Raw genomic sequence first — 18539 nt, 5'->3', positions numbered from 1 at the left:
TTGATTTATTATTCATTATGACCATGTTGTCTTTCGCCGGTGTAAGATTGTTTTCAAATAGCAGCCAGAAAAGACCAATTTCATCTTGTTGAAGAATTAGATCATAGACGGGCAGGTCTTAAAGGTGCTGTAAGCTATATTTTTATGGAACGGCATGCACAAAATGGCCTTGTTTCCTGACAACAGTATATGACTAAATTAAATATCACTCTTGTCTTTCAGACAGCAATATTGTTTAAGCCAATCACACTTTGAGGCGGTTGTCAGGGCGGCGCATCTATGGAAAGCAGGAAGCCAAGTGTGACAGTTTGATATGTTAGAATACTGTTTTGCTACTATTGTTTTCGACAACTATCATCATTGCACCTACCGTACACAAGGTCAATGTTAAGTTCGCTGGTTTATGCCATATAGTAATAGTCTCCAAGCACATCTGTGTGCATGCATGTCTTTGTGGGCCAAGTTTCAAAAAAGAGGAGGCGTGTCTAATTCAGTCTGATGGAAACTTTAGAACAGATAACATCACTTACCGCATCTTTAATTGCACTTCGAGATTGGAAATGCATGCGATATGTTTGAATATTCTTGATGAGTAAGCTACAGAAACCAAAAACCGAGCATGGCGTAAGTAAACAGTAAGTAATTACGGTGCAAATCTAAAGATAATTTAACATCCATTACGACCAACGATTTTAATTGGCCGCTTAGTGTTGCGTTCATCAGAGCACAGCCCGATACCAACTTTTAATACCACATTCTAGATTAAACTAGATTATAAATAGGTTGTTTATGAGCAATTAAACAGAAAATACCCTAGACATCCAGTTTCATGAATATATTCATCAGTTAGTAAATTATAAAAAGGTGGGGGTGGGCAGAGAAATGAAACATATAAGGGTAGACAATATGAGAGGGATTGTGGAAGACAAACAGAGAGAGTAGTTTTGTCATTACTGATAGAAGTAATAAGATGTTAAAGAGGTGTCGTAATGTTCTTAAATTCATTTTCACCTGTTTGATTTGAACATCGCCCTGTGTCACTGATGGACTGTAGAGAAATACTCAATACATTTATAAGGGCTCTTAGAAATTCAATTCTTAAAAATGTATACTGACACTTGGGTCGTAAATACAATATTTAATTTGTATAATAAATAGGAGCTTCATTTGGGTCGGAAAAGGGCCAGTCGAAGCAACAACCTGAGACTTTATTAGATCAATAACTGATATATCTGTTTGGATATTTCTTGGATAGTCTGTCGTGTGTATGTCTGTTATTATCTTCATCCTATAGGCATCTGTCTGTAGCATATCTGACATCTGGGAGAGACTCAACCCTGGCACGCTGCGGCGCTTCCAGCGTTTAACAGCGATTTGTTTTACACTTTAGATTCTCACTCAGCAGAAGTGGCACAAGCATATGTGATTCACAGTTAGAAGTCTGTGAGCAGATGAATGGGATTATAACAGATTAACATTACAATATGCAGATACTGTATGCAGAGGCCTTAAACTCCTGCCGCCGGAAACCTGGCAAACCCAGCGAGAGAATGACAGTTACCTGACGAAAACTCGTCCGCTTTCGATGTGTTTAGTCTGCGACTAGTCTGCGTGTAAAAAGGCCGGCGAAGCTGCCAACTTGCATCTCGTGCCCGTCCCTGATACTTTTTTAGCATGAGCGCGAGTGAGACGCAAGTGGGCAATGTTACGTTATGAACTTGTTTAACATCTTTCTGACCCATCATTGTGTGCGATAAGCAACAAACAATTATTGCATGCTTGCGATCTTGTAATTTGACATATCTAGTGCAGGGCAGCATGCTTCAATCTCGTATATTCTTGGTATATACGAGAAACCTTTCCTTCTTTCCTCTACTGCAGAAGACCCCGTCATGGTGTCAGTGTCCAGCGTGGAAGCTAAAGTTGGAAGCAGAAGTGCATACGACAGCTCTTTAGAATGATTGTCTGAGATGGCTTGGCATTTAAGTGTTTCCCTGCTTGGAGAGATGTCAGCTAATACCCTCTAATGCTGACAAATGATGCTCCGGCTGTCGATGGCACCCCGAGCGTTCCTCTCTTTTCTTCTAACCTACTTCCTCATTTATTAGGCTTTTCCTACACCCACATGCGGACCCACATGCCGAGGAGGAAGAACAGAGGATCTCATGTGTGGCCTTGTTAGAGCATCGAGGTTTGTAGGAGTTTTGCTCGAAACAGTTTTGGGGGAGCTACTGTTGAACCGTGTCTTCTCAAGCTACAAGCTGCTCATGTTGAAAATAGTTAAGCAGCAGTGGAGCTTTGTGACTACATTGAGAAAACATTGGTAACAGGAGGTGCTGATAACGTTTAAATGTATTATATGTGAGATGATAACACTGCCAGTATGAAAACGAGAGCAGTATTTTTCTTGCACTTATAGGGATCAAAGTTAGGGTGGCAGCTTTAAAATGACAGTTCACCCAAAAATGAAAATTCTACTACTCACCCTCTTGTTTCAAACCTGTATGAATTTTATTCTTTTGCAAAACACAACAGAAGATATTTTGAAAAACAACAATGGCGGTACCCATTGACGTTGTACGGACACAAAACCAATGCAGGCGAATGGATACCGCCGTTGTACAAGTTTGAAATGACAAGTGTAAATTATGACAAAATTTTCATTTTTGGGTAAACTATCCCTGTAAATCTACATAGTGGATGTAGTATGAAAAATAAAACTAGTAACTCTATGTAATGTGTATTTTTTATTTGTAAAACAGAATAAAAGCATAAAAATAAGTAAACATAAATGCTGCGCAGCAGCTTCTGTGCAAGGAAGAAAATGAAAAAAAATTGAGTTTTTATACACTTTTCTTAAGAGCGTGATTACTGCTACAAATTCATTTGGCTGTAAATCTGTGTGTCTTAAAACATGTCACACTACACTTCCTTTTAAAAACAATCAATAAAATTTAACGCTAGTAAAAACAGTTAGTTGCTTCACTACTTTTTGTTGATCTCCACCGGCTCGAACCAAACAAGATAAACTCGAGCAAAATCCTTTGCGTTTAGAAAATAAAATGATAAATGAATTACGTATTGTGTAATTCCACACCCAAATCTGCCCTGATTCAGATGATCTAGCAGTGAAATCAAAGCCAATAGTGTGAGACTCTGTTGATTTACGCTGTCTATATAAACACCATTCATTAAAGTAAAAAATGCATCCATATAAACACTCCAGAGTCAATGTTCCCTCCATTTGTTACATACACCATGGGAAGCCGGAGGACCCTAATGGGCCAATCACTCATCAACTTCAGCACAACTTTTTTCCACATCAGTAGGGCTACTCCCAATTGAAAGTCACCGACGTGTAAAATGAAAAGGTATCGCCGCGCTCGCGTATCGGCACGGGCGCTTAATCTCATCTGATAGTTTGACAGAAAAATTAGTTCAGAGATGAAAGTAGCCAGCTAATGAACTGTGTCTGTACACCTTCTCAAAACCTCATCGATATAGAAGCGCCCAGTCTTTCCCTTTTCTCCCCGTGGGGTTCTCGTCTCAATAAAAAGGACGCCGAATAAGTCCGTGAATAAAATCTGCAGTTACTGAGCCAGTTCCGTCTCATCGCCTGAGTGTATATTTACATAAGCTATTGAGCCAAAATAAGCTAGTGTGCGTTCCAGCCTCATATCGGAGATGGTGACTTCTGATGCATTCAGATGAGATGATTTATTTGCCAGAAGTTCATCTGTATGGACCAATATCTCTGTCATTATTCAAGTTACATTTAATCACATATGAAGAAACAGGATTCAATCATAACAGCCCGTTAATGGATAAGAGAGAAAGTGGAAAATATAACATTGTTTTTTTAAATAATGTGGGAGGTTGCCATGAGGTTGCTAAGGAGTGTTTGGTTGGTATGATGCTATGTCTTTTCAACAACATTTTTGAATAGGCTTGCCTGTCTTTGGGGTGCAACAACTTTGACTTCAATGTAGTTCTGTATAGAAAAACAACAACAAACAAACAGAATAATGCATGTTACAGTAGTGTTGCCAGGGTTTTCCTGCACAATTGGACCATTTTGAGAATGTAGTCGCAGCAAAGAATCAGCTAAAATCAATATTCAGCAAGAAATAAGATTAAAATAGTAGTAAATGTAGTAGTCAACTGTGTTTGGACAGAGGAGAAAATCGGGATTGTTTTCAGTCCTTTTGGGTCGGTTCTGATTTATTTTTTGAGTTTGAGTCATTGGCCTGGGAATATTACTTGGGTCCTACGGTTACATGTAATTTCTAATAGAATAGAATGCTTTATTGGCCAAGTATGCCTAGAGAGTTCCTACATCGCACATATACACATACAGACGTGACAACGCAGAGTCAACATTTGTATGATAAAGGTTTATGAGACTTTTTAATGAAGCATTATTTTATCTAGATATTGGGTTTAGCAGTTTGGGTTGCGTTTAAAAAATTTAAAACACTAGATTAAGTTACAGATGAGCACTTACAGATGAACATACACAATTCCGTGCACTGTATGTAGTGAATAGGATGAACAGCTGGATGAATGAGGGAAACAGCACAAGGCTATGGGCAATATTCCTCTTTTCTGCTCTGTGGTTCAGCAGGTGAATGTACTAAATGATTTAGAAAGAGAGAGAGAGGTGGGCAACTACTCTTTCAATGCAATTACCATGACTGCAGTTTGGGTGAATGAAGATGACACCCAATCATCTGGCTCATGATGTGAGTGTGTATGTGCACAGAACTTTTGACCTGGGTCAGTAAGAAACCAGCTTTCCAGAATCTAAAACACTGTATCAAACACATTAGCAACCGAATAGCACAAATGTAAAAAAAAACGATTTCAATTTTTTTATGTTCAGTTTAATGACTATGAATGACTCTGAATTTTAGATTAAATTTTTAGGACAGTTGTTGCTACTTTACCATTTTTGGTGAACTGTCCCTTTAAGATATACGTGAGAGTGTTAAAAGGTGTACAAATGTACATACGATACAAGGGAATGTACAGTACAACACATACAGTAATCTACAGTTTACATAACTGAGATGCAGGAGATTTACTGTAAATATGGTTAGATGGTCAGATTAAAAACACTGTTGATGTCATTAGTGAACCTTATGTTAATGCAGGATGACATGCAATAATGCATCAGTCAAAATAATTCACCCAGATATGCCAAAACAGCAAATTGTTTTAATTGGTAGAAAAAAAACGTCATAATGCTAATAAGGCTGTTATGCCTTTTTTCAAACAGGTTACAAGTGAGAATATGTTCTGATCATGTCTCCTGGGCCACTGGTACAGACTGGCTGAACTTTTCAACTGCTCTGTAGTGACTGTGTGTCTTGTATCTTGGTCACTAGATGCATGCACAGATCCGTCTGGGTTTCTACAGACCTTGACTCTTTGAAATCCCTCGCACGTCTTTGAAGTAATGCATTTTGTGTTTGTGTTTGTGTGTGTGCAGCCAAGTGTGGGGAAAACCGTTGAGGATGTTTCGGTAAGTCTTATGGAACCTGTCATTTTTATCCCAAAATCAAGAGAATTAAAATATTTGCTAAGCAAAATTATATTAATTTAACTTGTATAGAAAATGAATTTTGTTTTACAGTAAAACCAATATTATTTGCACTGTTACACTATTTTCACACAAAAAACCATCAAGCAAGAACATGGGGCATACAGTATTTAAATGTTTCTTTTTGTAGTAACACCTTTTATTTTAGGCTTATTTAAATAAAAATACCTCAACTGCAGAGACATTGTATAAAAAATAAAGTTTTAATTTTAGTGACACTTAGTGAATAATGATAATACAGTTTGTTCACATTCATTTTCATTATTCTTCAATTGTCAATAAAATATTTAAAACTTATTTTTTATTTTCAAACAAATTATGGAACTCACTTCTTCTGACTTTGTGACATCACTCCATTTCTTTCTTCAAAACTCAATTGGGCTTAATTTTTAATTATATAATACAACAAACTTAACATTAGGAAAGTTTCCTTATTATTATGATTATTATTTTATTTTATTTTTCTTAATAGTTGTCTTAATAGTTGTCAGATGTTCACTATTCACTGTAAACCCGAATAAGTTGGGAAAACTCAAAAAATTTGAGGTAATCAGTTACATCAAATTTTTTGAGTTATGATGTTCCCAATTTTAAATAAGCAAAACTAGTAAGTTTTGAGTTTGTTGTACTGTTGTTGACTCCTTTTAATTTTGACCAATTTTAAGTAAGCAAAACTAGTCAGTTTTGAGTTTGTTGTACTGTTGTTGACTCCTTTTAATTTTGAACATTTAGCAAAGTAACTTTTTTTATTTACAGCTAAATAAATGAAAGGTCTTAAAACAACCTAAACAGTTCAGCTGCATCAACAATTAACAAACAGCCTTCACAGAGAGTGATGCAACACATACACGAGTGCTATTGCACCTCCCACAACCTAAGCATAAGCACCACTCTTCTGAACGATGGTAACCCCAAAAGTCAAAAACACAACAAACTCTTATAAATATCCAAGATAATTGAACATTCATCATTAACAAGGCTTTTTCCTTTCTAAAAACTCATAAAATAACACTTCATTTCAAAATTTACTTTCCTAATGCAGTATCACGCAAAGCATGCTGGGAACTGAATTTAATTCTCAACAAACCATCTTGAATTAACTTGTTGAAATTAAGTTAAACTAACTCAAAAGTAAGAATTAGTTACAGGAACTCAAAACATTTAAGTTAGGAATTTTTTTTATATAAAATTAAGTTTACACTACTTAAACTGTTTAATTTCTTTGAACATTCGGGTTTACAGTGTTGAATAAATGCATGACTTTTTGAAATTCTGAATAGGCAAAACATGAATTATGGTTACTGCTACATAATACAGATGTATTTCTTTAGAGAACATCTAATACTTCCTCTGGCTTCCAGCTGTAATAAACTGGGTCATATCTTTATTATGATCTTCTGAGGCAATCACAAAGACAGCTGATGCTAATACAAAATTTAAACCTGTGCTTGTCTTGAGGAGCATTTGAGAGAGAGATTGACACATAAAGCTGCATTCTTATTCACAGGAGAAAGAGTTCATCTGCAATGACAGTACACCGCCATGGTCATCCAGACAATATCGTTTGGGATTATTATTATTATAGCTCAAGAATGTAAAGATGTGGCTATAATCACATCTGTGAATGTCAATCTATACTGCAAATCTCCATAAATGACAGAAAAGCACAATATTATGTTTGCCATTGTACACTTCTATATTTAAGTGTATTACAGAATACATTTACTTAAAGGTCCAGTGTATGAAATTTTGTGGCATCTAGTGGTGAGCGGCATCCACCCCTCTCTTTCGAAACACTACGGTGGCTGACACAGAACTAAGATCACATCACGTTGTCGCTTCTTTGACGTAGGAGATAACGTGTTTGCGTATTATCCGTTTAAGGCTAGTAGAAACAACACTGTGAATGCCATGTAAGAGGAGGTGTATGTAGATAGAAAAAGCTCATTCTAAGGTAATAAAAACAAAACGCTTCATTATGCAAGGTCTTTATACACCTCTGCACACATAGTTATATATATTATATTGCATTTCTGTCACCCTCCAAAAAATGTCACAATGGACCTTTAATTGCTGTTTGTCATACTGTATGACATGCAAAAACAAACATTTTCATTACGTGACATGGCATGACACATCTGTTAGCGCCGTTTTAAGAAGCACCAGAAGCCAGATTGTCTTTCAACATTGTGTTTCTTTAACTTTGGTCCTTAGTGAGTTAATGAGTCATTTCCATTCATTTCATTTCACATTTGCATTTCATATTTTTGTCATTTTTTAGCTACAGTATCTCACTACGCCTCACAGTAGGTATTGACACAGTTTAACAGTTTTCAATTTTATGATTTACATGGTGTTATTAGCTCTGTTTACCTCCATTGAATTGATTAAACATCGCTTACTAGGGGGTCATACAAATGATTTTATCCATAATTATCCCCCTCACTGTGCGTGACTCTTTGACAGGCACTGTGTTAACTAATATTCAAGAGGTGGTCTCATTTCCCACCTGTCTTTGTTTCAGAAAACTTCAGGAGTCGACTGCTTCCTTTGGGAACAGCGAGGCCGAGATTTCGACAAAGCAAGATTCAATTTGTAATTAGCTTCGGCAGATGTTCTCGCGACGAGGAGCTATTTCCTTAATCTGAATGGGTTGTAGTGCTGTATGCAAGTTCTGCTTCTATAACAATGTAAAAATAGATATGCTTGTCAATTCAGAAGTGAGAGCAACAAAGCGGACGCACATTGACATCTGCGAGAACTGAACGTGAGAAACAAAATGAGTGACATATGCCAGAACTACTCTTCTAAATGAAACCCCTCGCAATGCTTTGTACAACCTGTGCTTTTAATAAAAGAAATCTAGGACATGAAGGCTTTACAGACTTCAAAAGAAAACATTACTTCCCTCAGGGCTCGCGCACCGCTAGCACAATGGAGAGGAAATGTTCATTCTACAAGGTCCGGTAAATTAAACTACACCGTGAGTTCCTGCTAATTTGTGAGTATCTGGTGCTAATGATCTGACTATATTGTCAGTACGTTTGTCAGGAAGGTCATTTCAAGGGGAGTGGGCCTACACTTTTTTTGTCAGTGAGTTCAGAGTTGACATAAAAAAGAAAATTGGCTTGTGGTGTGTAATTCAGATGATTCAAATGAAACATAAAAATGCTTTCATCAAAATGTACTATAACATCTTTATTTCTCAGATGACATCATCAAGGTGGCTTCAACCAATGGCTTGCTGATTTCATTAGTGTGTCATTGACAATTCACTGCACAGTCTGACATGAAACACCCACTTTTCACAATTTATCAATTCTTGATGGAAAAATCTGGCCTTTTATCTAATATCTTGATTCACAATTTCATTGCATGTTGGCTCTTCCTAGCTTTGTAATGGCATAGTGCCCTAGTTTTAAAACTCCAAAAAAAGCGCAAATATATATGCATAAAAGTAATCCACATGACTCCAGCGTGTCAGTAAATGTCTTCTGAAGCAAAACAATACGTTTCTGAGTAAAATGATTCATATTTTGAGCATATTTAGCCAAGAAAGCTCTTGATAGACAAACTATTTTTTTGGTGTTGTTTGAATTTATTTTAGAATATGGAAATTACAAATGGACTCACCGTACAACAGCGACGTTTAAAGCCACAACCAAGTCGCATTTTTGTCAGGGCAGGAAATCATCTTACAGCTTTCTTATATTTATCTGTGTGCATTGAGATAAGAGAAAAAAATGTAACATCCAACAATTCACTTCACCTTTAAAGCAATTACAAACTGCTGGTACTTTTGTAGCGTTTACACAGAGCTGAAGATCCAAGTAGCACATTTAAAACGGCTAATTAAGTTGCCAATATAAGCTCTTGAAAGGAACAAAAGGAATCCAGAGATACTCAAGGGCAAACAGTGAAGAGCATTAGACATTTAGCCCTTAAAAGATTCTGCATTTAATGGCTTTTTAAGGATAACCTTTCCTATTTAGTCAGTTATACACCCCTTCTAATGCACGCCACACATTGTAGTCTTGTAAACAGTGGGAATGAGGATTTACTATGAAACGAGACGCGGATACATGGAGAAAAACATCAGAACGCTGAAATCTCCAGAGCTGGCCTGATGACAAGATCGTTCAGTGCTTGTTTCTGCCTTCAGTGCATAAAACGCGACGCCTTTCCCAAAACGGCGTGCATAAAATATTAGACCTTCTGGAGAACAATTATTGATTAATGTTGCAGTGCCTTCCCAAATGAGTTTAGATATTAAAATAATTATTGGGGGATTTATAAATCCTTAATACCCTTTCTGGATTTTTCTTTTCTCCTCAGGGTGTCAGATGTGGAACTGCTGGTATTTTAAAGCAGAGAGTCTTGATATTGATTGAATTGAATTACAGCTCTCGCAGTATAGGAACTTTTGTATTGTTAGTAAATGTTCTTGGGTGTCTTGGCAGAAACAGCTCAGCAAATTGTTTTTTATTAGCACAACCAACTTACTAGCTTGAATCCATATCTCCTCTGATAATGAAGGCATGTCATTGCTTGATGCATTTTTTGACAACACTGAGAACCACTAAGCATGTTTAAACATTTGTTAATTATAATGGTAGATTCACACGGTGCGCGGCAGTTGCGATTGTCTGGTTCATTTTCAAAGGGAAACATGTGGTAAGCCGCAAAACGCTGGCCGTTTCATTGCCAAGCGGTGCTTGTGCATCCAAAATCCCGCAACTTCCACAGGCACGGCTTTTTGCGGCATGCGCAGCTGAAGATAAAATTATTTGATCTTTTTGTGAACTGCAGTGGTAGCCGGTGTGCCGCGCGGCAATTCCACCGCTCACCGCGTACCGTGTGAATCCACCATAACTTTATTCTTCTAAGTAAATGTTTTCTCGCGTCATGTTAATTTCACGGTCCTGTCTGTGTGATGTCATACACATGAATATCGACTTCAATTGATGATATGTTGCACTTTTCGGATGAGGAAGTTGACCATCATAGTGCTGCCTTTATAACGCAGATCTACAGTAAATCCTCATGGGCGTTAAAATTAAAGTGTTCAGTAAATGCTTCTATCCAGATGAATAAAAAAAGCATGTTATGTATACGGTTATGTCCACGTTGCCCGCGGTCAGTTCAGAGGCTCACTGGCCTAATGAGCATCCCAGAGCATCACTAATCCTCCGTCTCAGCATTTCATTTCAGGCTTTGTCAACGACTGGCTGGATATTGAAGGGGAGATTCAGGGCTTCGGGTGAAGGGAGTATCTCTGGGAACTCAGGGGAAATTAATCATTATCATTTTAATGTAAGCTTACTGTTTGAGCTGTGAAATTCAGGAGAGAGAGAGAGAGAGAGAGAGAGAGAGAGAGAGAGAGAGAGAGAGAGAGAGAGAGAGAGAGATCCATCCATCCATCCCCTGATTCTCTCCTTATTTATGAACACTTCCAGAGATAATCCCCACACTTAAATCAAAATTACTCCTGAAATGTGGCATATGAGTCTTAAGATCTCTGTAAGCCTTTGACTCTGAGGACCTGTTATGAAAAAGAGCCACAGGACCACTACCGTTCCGTCTTCCCATTTACAAACATTCGAATCATGAATCAAAGCTCAACCGTTCTCGTACACCAATTGAGTAAGTTTAAATGAATGATACATCTTAATTCATAAAGTCATTCATAAAGACTTCTGTTATTGGCTCAAAGTGAAATTGAATTGGATGGGTGCTGTTGAGCAGCAAAAAGGTGGTCCAATGTTGTGCCAGGTTCAACATCAAACGTTATTGGTTCTCACGTAATCTTGGTGTTGTATCCATTATCCTTGTCGTAACTTTTGGGATAAAATATCACCGTCATTTTCTGAGAGCTCTCCATGTGATCTGTATGAAGATTACATGGGCCATGACCTTTATGTCTTTGACAGAGCCAACGTAAAGCTGTTGTTTATTTTCACCGACCGTGTGCCGGCTGAACGGCACCATTATTTATTTCATTTTTCCACATCATTATTTTCCCTGCAAGTTTAATTACAGCCTCCTAAATGAGCATAGCATGAAAAAGCTTACTTTCCCCAATTAATCTCATATAAATTTGAATAGTCCTCCCAGATGCACACTCGCTCGTTTATGAGCGCTGCCCAGCATATTTTACTGTTGTGAGAAAAACGCAGGAGGGTGGGAAAGGTATAATGGTGACAGGGCGATGCCGACTGAAAATAAAATGGAATGGTGCAGAACATTTTTGATTGGAACAAAGCAATGGCTGGAAAATCTTTAACTTTGCGAGCAAGAGAGGTGGAAAACAAAAGCGCAAGGGAGATTTACTGTAAAACAAAATATGTTTAAGGTAATAAAATGGGTACATTTTCATTATTGTGGTTTCCTACATCCAGGGTTGCCAGATCTGCACGACAAAACTAACCCAACTAACTCAACTACCCCACCCCTCACACCAAAACTAACAAAAATGCCACTACCAATACCCGAAATAATTGTTTTTTACAGACGCTGTTGTTATCCATTACACACCATTTCATATTTAAAATAATTGTGCAAAAGGTATCAAAAACTGTCTGTTTTGACTTCATCTTACATTTTATTAATGAATGAAACTAGCAAACTAGCTGGTGTTAATGAAGTGGTTCTTGCAATTACATTTATGCATTTGCTACAATATAGACAACCTTTAATCTATCTACACACTCCAGCCTCACTAAACATGGCCATGCGTCTATTTGCTTAAGAGCTGGACACACAAGCCCAAAAATGTTAAAAGACTACTCATCTCATGTTCCCGGATGTCTCTGAGATATGCCCACATCTTTCAAATGCAGCCCATGGGAATTAATTAAATTATGACAGGTCCTCTGTATTGTTGTAAAAATAAGGTTAACTTAATTACAGTCAGAAAGGTCACTACCCTGTCCAGAATCCCAATGAGCAGCTATAAGCTCTCATGTCTAGGATGTGACTACAGTAGGCGCTTAGATATGTGAGATGGGAGAAGCTGTCTATAGTAAGTGTCCATTGAGAAGTCCTCTGAGGTTTCTGAGCACCCTTTTCCAATTGTTCGACCCCATCGTTTAAGACCTTGTGGTCCCCAAAGTGTGAACTCTTGAAATAGTTGTCAAATTGTGTTACCCCGCAATATGAAATTCCCAATGGAAACCTGTTATCAAGAACCAACCGAACACCCTCCAATTCAGGGCTGCTTCTCGAAGTCTAGTTTCTTTTTACTTTTTTGTATCACAGCAATGCAGGATGTTCTGGGAATTTGATAGCCTACAAAATGTTACATGTATAATATAGATAGCAGGCCAATTGCTCCAAATGACGAAAGCTGTTCTTTCAGTTTATTTAAGTAGTATCTGTCACGAGTGTGGGTGGTGGGTGAGACAACAGACAAGGATACACAGACAGAGGACCCAGATGCACACAGCGGGTAAGGGGTTAACATGGACGTTTAAAAAAATATAACACAAAATACAAAACAAAGACCCACGTGGGGGTAAACAGAGGGAACAGGAACAAGACTAACTAAACTGACAAGACTAGACTAGACTAATAACATATCACATAACTACAAAATAAACCAGACTAACTAAAAGACAGGAACTCAGCAACTCACCCACATGACAAACGCAACACAGTGTAATGACCCGACACAAGACAGAGAACACAGGGGCATTAAATAAAGGGACAAATCAAAGGGGAACAGGTGTGGGGCATGAACTAATAAACAACCAATAACGAGAGATACAAAAGGGCGGGAACACAGAGTATCGAAGGCCGACAGGGTCAAAATGACTCTCTCCACACATAACAAGAGATCCTGCCGTGATTCTGCTACAAGATCAAGACAGACATGACAAGATGAGGCAGAATCACGACAAGTATCAACTCTGTCTCGGATGTTTCTCTTAAATTGTTTAAGAGGAAAATAATGGACGCAAATGAGACAACTGTTAAAATACAAAAGTATATACCAACAAAAATGTATTTCGATTGTAGGTAAACTAATCTGGTTTGGAATCAATTTGATGGAAAATGTTTGAATTCATATTGAAATCTTCAATAATATTGACTTTTTAATGCAGACTTGGCACAGTTTGTGACATTGTTGAGCTCTTATCTGAAACTCTAGTGGAGACTAGAGTTCTGTGGGTCTTTTTCTCACGAGAAATATTTACTATGAGATTTGGTAAATAAAACATTGATTGCTAAGGAAAGGTCTTGTTATAGACTTCATGAGTCATGCAGGTGATGAACTTTGTCTGGTTTGCCGTCAATTGGTTAATGGACAGGTGCACATTTTTGTAATGACTCAAATGAACAGGATCTAGACGAAATCCTTCAAATATCCCCAGATGCACTATTCTTAAAGGATTGGGACAAAAAATATTCAGATTGCATTTAAAAAAAGTTTAAAATGAGTTTGTCTGAGTCACAGATGTAGGAAAGGGCAGATGCTGTTAGGTGTAAGCTGTAAAGTCTCGCAAATAGAAAATACAGCTGTAGATTCCAGCCATACTGTGAAGCCAGAGGGAATCAAAGATAAAATCAGGCTGGACAAAAACAGAGGAGAGAAAAAGCTTACAAGCCATAACCCCAATATCTTCCCCTCTCTTTCTCTGTCTTTCTTCTTGACATTTCCGGTCTATGTTTGAGGTTGACATCTCTGGCTCGAGTATGTTGCTACAGAGCTTGTTAAATGCAGAATAACAAACCCAATATTGTTCGAGGCCGAACAGTGGGACTAATAATCAATTCTCATTCTTCTGGAAGCAGTAGAAAACACACAATACAAAATATTTTCCTCAAATATATATCTGGCATCAAAGAAGTTAATTTCCCCTTGAATTACAAGCAGGAAGGGAAATATCCAGTTTCATTGTTTGATACGTGTATGCTTTTTATTTCAAACTGTAGGAGAACTCTGGGAATCTGTTGATTCACCATTAAGTTTAGACCAAAGATGATATATTACGACAAGAAAATTGTGAGTTTTTTGTCAGAAGTATAAGACGTTTTGTAAGGGCTTGTTGCTCAGACTGTGAAAGGTAAAAATGAAGAGTAATTGTTGGGAGTTTTGTCTTTATTTTACCACTGTACATTTGTTTATGCAATCATATTTCGTCTGGACCTCTTTTAACAATGTAGGTTTTATTTAATAGGTATTTATTAATGGGATAGTAGCCAAAAAATAAACATTCTGTCATCATTTGTTCATCCTAATATTTATCAAAACGGTCTGTTACTCTTTCTTTTCAGAACAAAAAAGAAGATCTTTTGAGAAATGTCTTGGTGGTGTTGTGTCCATAGTGTGAACCCCAATGGGGGTCTGCCTTTGTTCTTCAAAATCTCTTCTTTTGTGTTCTGCAGAAGTAAGAAAGTCATACAGGTTTGGAATAGCAAGAGGGTGAGTAGATGAAGAATTCATTTTTGGGTAAACTATCCCTTTAAAGGAGTAGTTCGCTACTGTGTGTCCAAGTGAAGTGTTCTATTAGTTGGCGTCTTCCCTGGTAATTGAACCTGTGACCTTCGAGTCATTCCAGGTAAGATGAAACAGGGTAATGCATATAAACATGGATGTACTGCATCAATCAATAAGTTATTCTGCGGAAATGTGACTAACATGAAGTTTGCTGTTTATTTGCTTTTTCAACTTGTGAAGAATAATAATGTTTTGATGTCACATCAAGTCCATGTTCGACAGGTGACTAGAACGTTCATGATGTAACTGTAACTAGCAGTTTCTGTAACTGCTAATGTCTTTATTCTGAGTTCTTCTAGAGTTCTTCTCTATTTGGAATTGTCTGGAATACTTTGGCACGGTTTCGGTAAACTCTGGGCTGTTTCCTGGATGTTTGACTTGTATGGTAAATTGTACTTTCGGCTATTCTCTTTGTGTTCTGTACACTAGTCTCTATTCTCTGTAAGATATATATTCTGATATGCCAAAATCTTGAGCTGGTAAACTTTAACCTGGCCTCATTGGTCCTTAGCTCTACAATATGCACATGCCCAGGGGCTCATTGTCCTTTCAGCAAGTGGCTTTTGACCAGAATTAACTCCACTTACATGTGCAACTGAGGCCATTTTGTTATATATAAGAGGCTGGTAATGAGCTCATACTGGTGTACAAATCAATTATTTGTGTACCTCGCTGTGTAATCGAGCTTTATGAAGGAAAAATATCCCTTTTCATTAAATGGCGCCAACATCTGGATCTGAAAGCACTTAACATTAGCTTTGCTAGAATGTGTGTCTGCGATGGGACATATGGTTGACGAGGACGTGAGCTAAATGTATTTGCATAAAACGGTGTTTAACGTTTGTCAGACTAAAGTAAAAAAAAAGACATTTGATGGAGATGAAGGTCAATGTGATGAATTTCTTGTTGGTAAAAATACAGTTTTAAAGAACTATGAATCCAAATCTGTCTGGTATGTTGTATCTACGTATGTTAACTATGTCACTGCATTCTTTAATGGTGTAGTATGACTGTGGTGTAGTATGACATATACCATATATGACTAAAGTGTAAAAGGTTTTCTTTGGTTACTCATTTATACAGATGTTATGTAATCTGACCCTGTTTGGTGTTTTATAAACAGAAAAAAAGGTTGGGATGTTTCAACGCTTGATGATTCAGTGGGTTAAAGTGACCTCAAAACTTCAAGGTTAAATTAACCCAGTGGTTGAGTTTGTCCATATACCAACCAACATTTTTTTAATAAACAATTCCACCTGTATTAGTAAATACAGTTTTCAATGTTATACTGAGCATAGTCGAAGGAAAACAACCAAATTGAGTCACAGAAAAGCCCTGGAAGTAGAAGTCATTATAAGTCACTCAGAATAAGAATGTCTGGCATGCAATTAAGTGATTCATTAATAATGAATTGAATGTCATGTGCAGGTCTTCTCTGACTTGTTCCACGCCACCGGAAGGCCGTGTAGACGGAGCGCTGGGTCGGCAGTCAGCTCAGCGCTGATTGAAACCCAATCCACATACCCCCTCCTCCCTCTAAAACGCACCGCACAGCTGCCGCAAAGATCAAAAGCTCCATTCCCTCTCGCAGGAATGGAAAAATAGAGGTGAGACACATTTCAATGAATATTTCACTGTAATTTGAGATCCGCGGCCTTGCTCCCACGAAGACAGAATGCGATAAATGAGAATCCTACACGCTATTATAGTGAAGATCTAATGGGCCAAGATACAAACTCGAAACCAGACTGATGAACAATTAAACGTCGGTTCCGCTGGGCAAACTTTGTGGCGAGCGTTGACTTGGAAAGCGCGGCTCGTTTGGTGCCAAATTTACCAACTGTGGATTCGTTCACGGCAGTGATCCTTCGTAAATCAGTTTAACACCAAATTAAGAACAATATCAGGAGCCTGATGCATTATGCAAACAGCATTGGAATCCCAGTCGACCACAATCAAATGTGCACTCACTGTTGCTAAAATTTCTATTTGTTGATATTAGAAATCAGCCAATGTGCATGGGCATTTTTTCATGGGTCTTTTGTTAAAAAGGGTGATTGGTATTTAGTGCCTGTATTATTTTACTTGTTGGGTTGTTCTCATTGTGTCATTGCATTGTTTTGGGATTTCAAAGCTAAACTATTGGCCCTTACAATGACAGCCTGTAACCAATATACCGTTCATTGACTATAGACAATTGTACACAAGACCAAAATTTCACAACTGATTTTGCTTCAGGACCAATATTTTATACCTAAAGCAAAACAAAAGTAAGCAAAGTCAAACATTGATAGTTTAGTATTATCATGGACAGCACACCCGGAATACTGTGCAAAACGATTAACATAGCAGACTGAATCATATACACTCGTTATTTCAACCCATCGTTGGGTTAAATATGGACAAACCCAATTGTTTGATTAAATTAGCCCAACTTATGGTTATATTTGACCCAACAATGGGTTAAAATAACCTTGCATTTTAGGTTGAAACAACCCATCATAGGTTAATTGATAACCGAACAGTTGGGTTTGTCCGTTTTTGACTGAATGATGGGTTGAAATAACCCAACATTTTTGGGGTGGATTAAATATTTTTTTAATGATTTATGATGTTTTTTTAAACTCATCTTGTTTGAGTGTTTGGTTTCTAAAGCTCTCTTGAGTTTGAGTAGTTTATGCCTGACTCAAAACATGTTTTTTCTTGTTGTGTACGTCTCATTTAACATATGTAATGTATATGTTTGCATAGACATTTTATTCTTTGCAATATTTTTGGTCTTCAACCCACAACTTATTTTTAAGGCACGACCTACCAGTTAATAACCGCTGAGTCACATTATTGTCTCTTTTGTCTTAGGTCAAAAACATGAGGCACAGTAACGATTTTGCATGACAGTAGAATCACAGACTCAGTATGAAAGTGCTGTACCACCTACTGACATCAGCATTTGCTTTCAGGCCCCGCTGTGTCTCGCTCGCTCGGCCGTGGATGCTCGGCCCTTATCCTGCGGTCCTCTACAGAGCGCTTGTTTCTGATTGGTCAAGCATCACTCAGCGCTCACTCCATAGAGTACGGCATGATGGGAAAAGCCATATCATGTATTTGGCCAGTCACGGTTAGGGGGTTCCACAGCACACACAGCTGGTACTGCGGCATGGATCGCTTCTGTTCTAATCAAAGCAGATGACTAAAGTTTGTCACAACTGCTTCACTGTCATCTGTATTAGTATCATAGCTGCCAAAACACAGAAGCTGAAACATATCATGAACATATGATGTTTTTTATTGATTAAAGTTCAGGGTTAGAAAGCACAAAGATTACAAACCCACAATGATTAATGCCTTTTGGTATGTCGCCAGCATTGTTCGCATAAGCAAGACTTTTTCAAACTTTATGTTACTTGGACTGAATCTGTAATATGTTTTTGTAAGTTG

The 18539-nt window shown here is 37.7% G+C and overlaps 1 long non-coding RNA gene across 1 annotated transcript in view; it reads left to right on the top strand.

Annotated features, from left to right (window-relative positions):
• Positions 1 to 18168, top strand: part of LOC130560546 (uncharacterized) — a 36402-nt gene extending 18234 nt beyond the window's left edge. The window contains exons 4-6 of the long non-coding RNA XR_008963709.1: positions 5492 to 5524; positions 16530 to 16708; positions 18062 to 18168. This is a non-coding gene — a long non-coding RNA (uncharacterized LOC130560546). The remainder of the gene's footprint in view (positions 1 to 5491; positions 5525 to 16529; positions 16709 to 18061) is intronic.
• Positions 18169 to 18539: the final 371 nt, after the last annotated feature.

Source organism: Triplophysa rosa, linkage group LG10 (assembly GCF_024868665.1).
Source record: "Triplophysa rosa linkage group LG10, Trosa_1v2, whole genome shotgun sequence".
Taxonomy (NCBI): domain Eukaryota; kingdom Metazoa; phylum Chordata; class Actinopteri; order Cypriniformes; family Nemacheilidae; genus Triplophysa; species Triplophysa rosa.
The sequence above is the reverse complement of the archived record's forward strand: the minus strand, read 5'-3'. Positions and strand labels throughout refer to the sequence as shown.